This window comes from Dendrobates tinctorius, unplaced genomic scaffold, assembly GCF_039654945.1.
Source record: "Dendrobates tinctorius isolate UK_male_01 unplaced genomic scaffold, ASM3965494v1 ptg000231l, whole genome shotgun sequence".
Lineage (NCBI taxonomy): Eukaryota > Metazoa > Chordata > Amphibia > Anura > Dendrobatidae > Dendrobates > Dendrobates tinctorius.
In genome coordinates, this window is record NW_027361898.1 from 28,873,731 (window position 1) to 28,883,005 (window position 9,275).

The window sequence follows — 9,275 nt, forward strand, 5'->3', positions numbered from 1 at the left end:
GTGGGGGGCCCACTCGCCGTCAGACACACCAGCGTACTATGAGGGGCCCTGTGCCAGTACCGTCACCCACGAGTGTGCCCACCTGCTTGGTCATGGCCACAGCACTTGCAAGTTGCAATACTTACCTCTCCCTGCTCCACCGCTGTGTAGTCTGGCCAGTTAAATCCTTCACAGGGACGGCCATTAGAAATTTGGTGTATTGATAGATGATGGTTAAGATGTAGCTATGGCCTGTCCTGCTAGCCTCTACCATCAGATGATCAATGGCTACCATTCGTAATGGACGTCATCTTACAAGCGGATGCAGTGGTGCTTTATGATCACCTTTCACAGTTGTGATAGTCACAGACGTGTGACATTCCTGCCACCATTTTTCAATGTCTCCTCTCATGCCAATCCAATAGAATCGCCTACGGCCTGTGGCTTCTGTCTTTTGCACTCCAAAATGACCAGACACATCATGATAGGCAGTGAGGACCATGTCTACATCTCTCCCTGTGATCTCAATTTGATGGAGACGAGTAACGGTGATGTGATCCACGCTACTGCGATAAAGCAATCCTTTCTTCACAAAGAACCGTGTTTGCTGTCTCCACAGACACAGTAATTGAGGGTCTGCATCGCCTCTGCAACATCTACCGGGAGGTTTTCCCGCGATGAGTAATTCCCAAATTTCTGCTAACACTCGACTTTCCATCTGTTCTTGTATCCATGTAGTTTCCAGTAGAGGAGAGTCTGGACTTGCTTACTGAGATTGAAATATATACGAAGATTTAAAAGTACCACAACACAGTATACTGTTGTACGCTTTGAATACCTTTCCCTTTTTCTACTTTTTAAATTCTGGTGTAATACATAGTGAGACTGTGAGTGTCTGTGTCTGACTCCAGAAGTATAGACGGAAATTTACAATTACCCCTAGACTGGATACACCTGGTATGTGCTGATACAGTACCTTTGTGCAAAATTTTTCATTACAGTATCATCCATAGTGAGCGAGCGTGTGTGGTTTACGCCTTCTATATATACGGTGAATCGGAGATACCAATTTTTACCCTATACTCGATACAGCTTGTATCATGTTAAACAGTACCTTTGCTCGACATTTAGTATTACGGTCAAATCCATACTGAGTAGGAGTCTGAGAGTGACTATGGGACTATGTATACGGAGATTTCAATTGTACCCTATTTTATATATATATATATATATATATATATATATATATATATATATATATATATATATATATATATTTGCTATCTTGTAAAAAAAAGTCCTGGATAACAACATTTTTTATTATGGTCAAACCCAGACTGAGTGAGCGTCTGAGGGTGACTCAGGAAATATATACCGAGATTTCAAATTTGGTGGTGCATCTGCTGGTAGTGTCAAAAACACAATAGCAGCTAAGGCAGGTGGTGTTGAGCCTGCGTCATGGTGTAGCTCCGGAAGGCCTGTAAGGGTCCCTTTACTAGGAGTAGGTAGATTGCTTTTAAAGCCGGAGCATAAGGAACTGTTTTTGGCTTACATTGCTGAAACCTCCTCCAGCTCTATCGCCTCCTCTTCTGAAGTTTCAAAAAAATTCAAGCACTGAGTCGTCAGTGCAGGCTTCTGGTCAGGAGCAACCCCTTTCCTTGTGTCCTTCACCCACACCAAAAGTGAAGGATGCGGCAGCACACGCTTCAGATTACTCCATGGAGCTCTTTTCACATACCATGCCTGGGTTCATTAAAAATGGGGCACATCATATACTGGAGCATTCCAAATGGGGGACATCAGACACTGGAGCAGCATTTACGGGGCCCACTATACACTGGAGCATTAGAAATGGAGCCCATTATATATGGAGCATTATTAGGGCCCATCATACACTAGAGCATCATCCATGAGGCCCATCATATACTGGAGCATTCTAAATGGGGGACATCAGACACTGGAGCAGCATTTACGGGGCCCATTATACACTGGAGCATTAGAAATGGAGCCCATTATATATGGAGCATTATAAGGGCCCATCATACACTAGAGCATCATCCATGAGGCCCATCATATACTGGAGCATTCTAAATGGGGCAGATCAGACACTGGAGCAGCATCTATGGGGCACATTATACACTGGAGCATTAGAAATGGGGCCCATTATATATGGAGCATTATTTGGGCCCATAAGACACTGGAGCATCGTTCATGGGAACCATCATATACTGTAGCATTATGTGGAGCTCATCATATACTGTATGGAACATTATATGTGACCAATTCTGTATGGAGAAATATATGGGGCTCATTATACTGTATGGTGCACAATGTGGTGGCCATAATACTGTATGGAGTAATATACTGTCCTTTTTTTGAGCTATTGTACAATTTACACTAGATCAGTCATGTAAGCAGTGACGTATTTGTCATTGTACTATACCTATATTTCTGTGCCATATCGGAGCATCATGAGTTGTGGTATGTGTTAAAGGGGCGCACTGACACTCTTTGGCCCAGGGCACACGAAAACCTGGAGCCAGCCCTACCCCCCATAACTTTAGCCAAATAACCCCCAGTTTTCAATGCGTAACTATTATGAAGTAAATTAAGGTTGACAAGCTTCAGTAATAAGAATTGATGTTTTTGGCATTGAAATGGGCACTGTAGGTGTGTTTACTGTCCTCCACTCCATGTCGACTTTGCTTCCCCATTGACTTGCATTGGGTTTCGTGTTTGTCAGCCTCCGACTTTTCCCTATAGTTGGCCGATTTCGTTCGACATGACTTTTGCGAAAGTCGGGTTTCATGAAACCCGACTCGACCCTAAAAAAGGCAAAGTCGCTCATCTCTAATTGCCACTAAATAGTCTAAGCTGGTCAAGTTAAATGCAAAAAATATAGGCATAAATTAAATTTATTGGATCAAATAACTAAAAAATTGCCATGTGCATATGTACTCACCCCACTTGCGATGAAGCCCCTATTTCTGGTGCAAGCAGTTACCTTCATAAGTCTCATGCTTAGTGACAGGAAGTCCACCTGTGTGCAATCTAACTGTCACGGTCTGTCAGTATATACACTTTACCTTTTCTGAAAGGCCACAGAGGCGGCAACACCATTAACCCCCTAACCCCCAAGGGTGGTTTGCATGTTCATGACCAGGCCAATTTTTACAATTCTGACCACTGTCCCTTTATGAGGTAACTCTGAAATGCTTCCATGGATCCCGGTGATTCTGACATTGTTTTCTCATGACATATTGTACTTCATGTTAGTGGTAAAATTTCATTCCTATAACTTTTATATGCGGAAAAAAACGGAAATTTGGCAAAAATGTTAAATTTCGCAATTTTCCAACTTTGAATTTTTATGTCCTTAAATCACAGAGATACGGCACACAAAAAACTTTTAGGACGTTATAATGGTTAAAAGTTGACCAGCGATTTCTCATTTTTGCAACACCATTTTTTTTTTTATGGACCACATCACATTTGAAGCCACTTTGAGGGGTCTATATGATAGAAAATACCCAAAAGTGACACCATTTTAAAAACTGCACCCCTTAAGGTGCTCAAAACCACATTCAATATAATATTAACCCTTCAAGTGTTTCACAGGAATTTTTTGAATATTTAAAAAAAAAAAAAAAAATGAACATTTAACTTTTTTTCACAAAAAAAACACTTCAGTTTCAATTTTTTTCTATTTTACCAAGGGTAAAAGGAGAAATTGGACTGAAAGTTATTGTGCAATTTGTCCTGAGTACGCTGATATCTGATATGTGGGGGGGGAACCACTGTTTCGGCGCATGACAGAGCTCAGCAGGGAAGGAGCACCGTTTGACTTTTTCAATGCAAAATTGGCTGGAATTCAGATTGGACGCCGTGTCACGTTTGGAGAGCCCCTGATGTACCTAAACAGTGGAAACCCCCCACAAGTGACCCCATTTTGGAAACTAGACCCCCTAAGGAACTTACCTAGATGTGTGGTGAGAACTTTGAACCCCCAAGGGCTTCACAGAAGTTTATAACGTACAGCCGTACAATTAAAAAATTATATTTTTTCTCCAAAAATGATCTTTTCACCCTCAATTCTTACTTTTCCAAGGGTAACAGGACCCTAAAAGTTATTGTGCAATCTGTCCTGAGTACGCTGATACCCCATATGTGGGTGTAAACGACTATTTGGGCACATGGCAGAGCTCGGAAGGGAAGGAGCGCCGTTTGACTTTTTTCAATGCAGATTTGGCTGGAATTGAGATCGGACGCCATGTCGCGTTTGGAGAGTCCCTGATGTGCCTAAACAGTGAAAACCCCCCACAACTAACACTATTTTGGAAACTAGACCCCTTAAGGTACTTATCTAGATGTGTGGTGAGCACTTTGAACCCCCAAGTGCTTCACAGAAGTTTACAACGCAAAGCCTTGAAAATAAAAAATCCATTTGACGTTTTTGGCTGGAATTGAGATCGGACACCATGTTGCGTTTGGAAAGTCCCTGATGTACCTAAACAGTGGATTCCCCCCACAAGTGACCCCATTTTGGAAACTAGACCCCCTAAGGAACTTATCTAGATGTGTGGTGAGCACTTTAAACCTTTAAACTTTAAACCCCACAGAAGTTTATAACGCCCGGGTGTGAAAATAAAAAAATCGTATTTTTTCCACAAACATGATCATTTAGTCTCCAATTTTTTTTATTTTCCCAAGGGTACCAGGAGAAAATGGACCCCAAAAGTTGTTGTTCAATTTGTCCTGAGTACGCTGATACCTCATATGTGGGAGAAAACTACTGTATGGGAACAAGTCGGGGCTCGGAAGGGAAGTAGTGACGTTTTGGAATGCAGACTTTGATGGAATGGTCTGCGGGTGTCATGTGCGTTTGGAGAGCCTCTGATGTGCCTAAACTATTGAAACTCCCCACAAGTGACCCCATTTTGGAAACTAGACCCCCCACGGAACTTATCTAGATGGGGGTTCAAAGTGATTACCACACAAGTGCTTCACAGAAGTTTATAACGCCCGGGCGTGAAAATAAAAAAATCATTTTTTTTCCACAAAAATGATATTTTTGCCCCCAATTTTTTATTTTCTTAAGGGTAACAGGAGAAATGAGGCCCCAAAAGTTGTTTTGCAATTTGTCCTGAGTAGGCCGATACCCCATATGTGGGGGTTAAACACTGTTTGGGCGCATGACAGAGCTTGGAAGGGAAGGTGCACCATTTGACTTTTTCAACGCAGAATTGGCTGGAATTGAGATCAGACGCCATGTTGCGTTTGGACAGCACCTGATGTGCCCAAACAGTGGAAATCCCCCAATTTTAACTCCAACCCTAACCCCAACACACCCCTAGTCCTAACCCTAATGGGAAAATGGAAATAAATACATTTTTTAAATTTTATTATTTTTCCCCTAACTAAGGGGGTGATAACAGGGGGTTTGATTTACTATTTATGGCGGTTTTTATGTTTGGCAGCTGTCACACACTAAAAGACGCTTTTTATTGTAAAAATAGTTTTTGCATCACCACATATTGAGAGCTATAATTTTTCTATATTTTGACCCACCGAGTCAAGTGAGGTCTTATTTTTTGCAGGAAGAGTTGACGTTTTTATTGGTATCATGTTCGGGCACGTGACTATTTTTTTATCGCTTTTTATTCCGATTTTTGGGACGCAGAATGAACAAAAACCAGCGATTCATGAATTTCCTTTGGGTGGTGTGTTTACACCGTTCCGCGTGCGGTAAAATTGATAAAGCGGTTTTATTCTCCGGGTAAGTACGGTTACAGCGATACCTGATTTATGTCATTTATGTTTTGGCGCTTTTATGCAATAAAAACAATTTTATATAAAAAATATTCACTTTTGCATCGCTTTATTCTGCGAGCTATAACTTATTTTTTTCTCTGATGACGCTGTGTGGTGGCTCGTTTTTTGCGGAACAAGATGACGTTTTCAGAGATACCATGGATATTTATATGCGTCTTCTTCATCGCGCGTTATTGCACTTTTTGTTTGGCGGTATGATAATAAAGCATTATTTTTTGCTTTGTTTTATATTTTTTAAAGGGGTTCACTAAAGGGGTTAACTAATGGGACAGTTTTATAGGGCAGGTCGTTACGGACGCGGCGATACCAAATATGTGTACTTTTATTTTTTTTTTATTTCCAAAAAATGAATTTATTAGGGAATATTTTTCTTTTTTAATTTATTTAGCGATTTTTTTAAAATTATTTTTACTTTTTTTTTTTAAACTTTATTAGGTTGTCCCAGGGAGGACTTCACTGTCCTGTGACAGATCGCTGATGTGTCACATCACAGATCACTGTGACAGATCAGCGATATGTCACAGGCATTGAAGCAGACTTCCTCTTGCCTGCGCTTTGCAGGCACTGAGGAAGCCAGCTCCCTGCAGACCCCCCGAAGGTCCCCGTCACCATCTTGGATTCGGGGACCTGCAGGGAAGGAGCCCCATGCAGCAGCGCTGCACATTGCGCTGCCGTGGGGGGCTCAGGGAAGCACGGAGGGAGCCCCCTCCCTGCCGATGCTTCCCTTTAACCCCCGGTATACCGCGATCGTGTTTGATCGTGGTATGCAAGGGGTTAACGTGTCGGGGGCGGTCCGTGACCGCCCCTGACACATTGTGCTGGGTGTCAGCTGTGATAATCAGCTGACATCCGGCCGCGATCAGCGGCGCTCACCGCGTGGGCGCCGCTGATCGCTGTGACGTACTATCCTGTCCCTGGGAATTAAGTCCCAGGGCACATGGACGGGATAGTACATCACATGGCAGAAAGGGGTTAAAGCAAGAGGCACCACTAACCAAATAACACCATGAAGACCACAAATTGGACTTTTGTGGTCCAATTTCTCCTGATACCCTTGTGAAAATAAAAAATAGTAGGCTAAAAAATCTTTTGAGAAAAAAAAAGATTTTTTATTTTCAAGGCTCTGCGTTGTAAACTTCTGTGCAGGGCTGTGGAGTCGGTAAGCCAAACCTGCGACTCCGACTCCTCAATTTCCCTTACACCGACTCCGACTCCGACTCCCACACATATTGCTTATATTTAAGTGAAAAATTTATTGTAGTACAATGTGAACCTCAGACATTTAATCATTTTTATGATCCAATAATCAAGATATTTAGATAGAACAGAATATATATTGGTGTACTACCAGGTTTTCATTCTTTTTGGTACAGATACGATATGGATAGACAGATATGGATAAATGGATATATAGATAGAGCAGATTTCTAATCTGCTTTTGCTATTGAAAACATTATCTATGAGCTCAAAAACCTTTCAGGTGATGCAGTTTTTTTAAAAAGATGATCAGCTTTTGCAGCTGAAAAACGTATCCTCAAAAAACACAGGAAAAATGCTGTGTGTGAATGTAGCCTTAGATCAGGAATATAACAGCCATTTATAGGACATTTCATAACTTTCCCAAACTCCTATGAAAAAATATTCAGCACATCCTGCATTGAACTACTGTACCCAATTTATTATATATTTTAGGAGTCGGAGTCTGTCCATTTTATACCGACTCCAACTCCGACTCCACCAAAATGAGCACCGACTCCGACTCCGACTCCACAGCCCTGCTTCTGTGAAGCACTTTATGGGTTCAAAGTGCTCACCACACATCTAGATAAGTACCATAAGGGGTCTAGTTTCCAAAATAGTGTCAGCTTCAGGGTTTTTTCACTGTTTAGGCACATCGGGGACTCTCCAAATGCGACATGGCGTCCGATCTCAATTCCAGCCAAATCTGCATTGAAAAAAGTCAAACTGCGCTCCTTCCCTTCTGAGCTCTGCCATGCACCCAAACAGTGGTTTACCCCCACATATGGGGTATTAGCGTACTCAGGACAAATTGCACAACAACTTTTGGTGTCTAATTTCTCTTGTTACCCTTGGGAAAATAAAAATTTGGGGGTGAAGAGATCATTTTTGTGGAAAAAATGTTTTTATTTTCACGGCACTATATAATAAACTTCTGTGAACCACTTGGAGGTTCAAAGTGCTCACCACACATCTAGATAAGTTCTTTAAAAGGTCTAGTTTCCAAAATGGTGTCACTTGTTGGGGCTTTCCACTGTTTAGCCACATCAGGTGCTCTCCAAACGTGACATGGCGTCCGATCTCAATTCCAGCATTGAAAAAGTCAAACGGCGTTCCTTCCGTTCCAAGCTCTGCCGTACACCAACACAGTGGTTTACCCCCACATATGGGGTATCAGCGTATTGAGGAGAAATTTCACAACAAATTTTGTTGCTTATTTTCGCTTTTTACACTTGTGAAAATAAAAAAAAATTGGTTCTGAAGTAAAATGTTTGTAAAAAAAGTTCCTGTGAAGCCCGTAAAGGGTTAATAAACTTCTTGAATGTGGTTTTGAGCACCTTGAGGGGTGCAGTTTTTAGAATGGTGTCACTTTTGGGTATTTTCAGGTATATTGACCATTCAAAGTGACTTCAAATGTGATGTGGTCCCTAAAAAAATGGTTTTGTAAATTTTGTTGTAAAAATGAGAAATCGCTGATCTTTTAACCCTTGAAAGTTCATAACAAAAAAAATTTGTCTCCAAAATTGTGCTTAAGTAGACATGTGTGAAATTTTATTTATTAAGTATTTTGGGTGACATATCTCTGAATTTAAGGGCATAAAAATTAAAAGTTTGAAAAATTCAAAATTTTAAACATTTTCGCCATATTTCCATTTTTTTTCATACATAGACACATCATATCGAAGGAATTTTACCACTAACATGAAGTACAATATGTCACAAAAAACCACTCATAATCAGCGGGATCCGTTAAAGCTTTCCAGAGTTATAACCTCATAAAGTGACAGTGGTCAGAATTGTAAAACTTGGCGTGGTCAATAAGCAGCAAATTGGCTCCGTCACTAAGGAGTTAATCAGAGGCAGCACAAAAATCAAAGGTAACCCTGAAGGAGATGTAGAGTTCCCAGGAAAAGACTAGAGTATCTGTCTGTACAACCACAATAAGCCATACACTCCATACATGTGACCTTTATGGAAGAGGGAGCACAAAAAAGCCTTTACTTTCACACAAAAATTGTAAGGCTTTTTTTGAGTTTGTGGGAGACTACCCAAATGTATGGAGTAATGTGCTGTGGTCATTGTGTTTTGAGAATGGGACAGAGGCTGACCTTCCAATAAGACAATGACCCAAAGCATACTGCTAAAGCAACACTCGAGTGGTCTAAGGGGAAACGTGTAAATGTTTTGGAGTGGCCTATTCAAAGCCTAGACCATAACCCAATTGA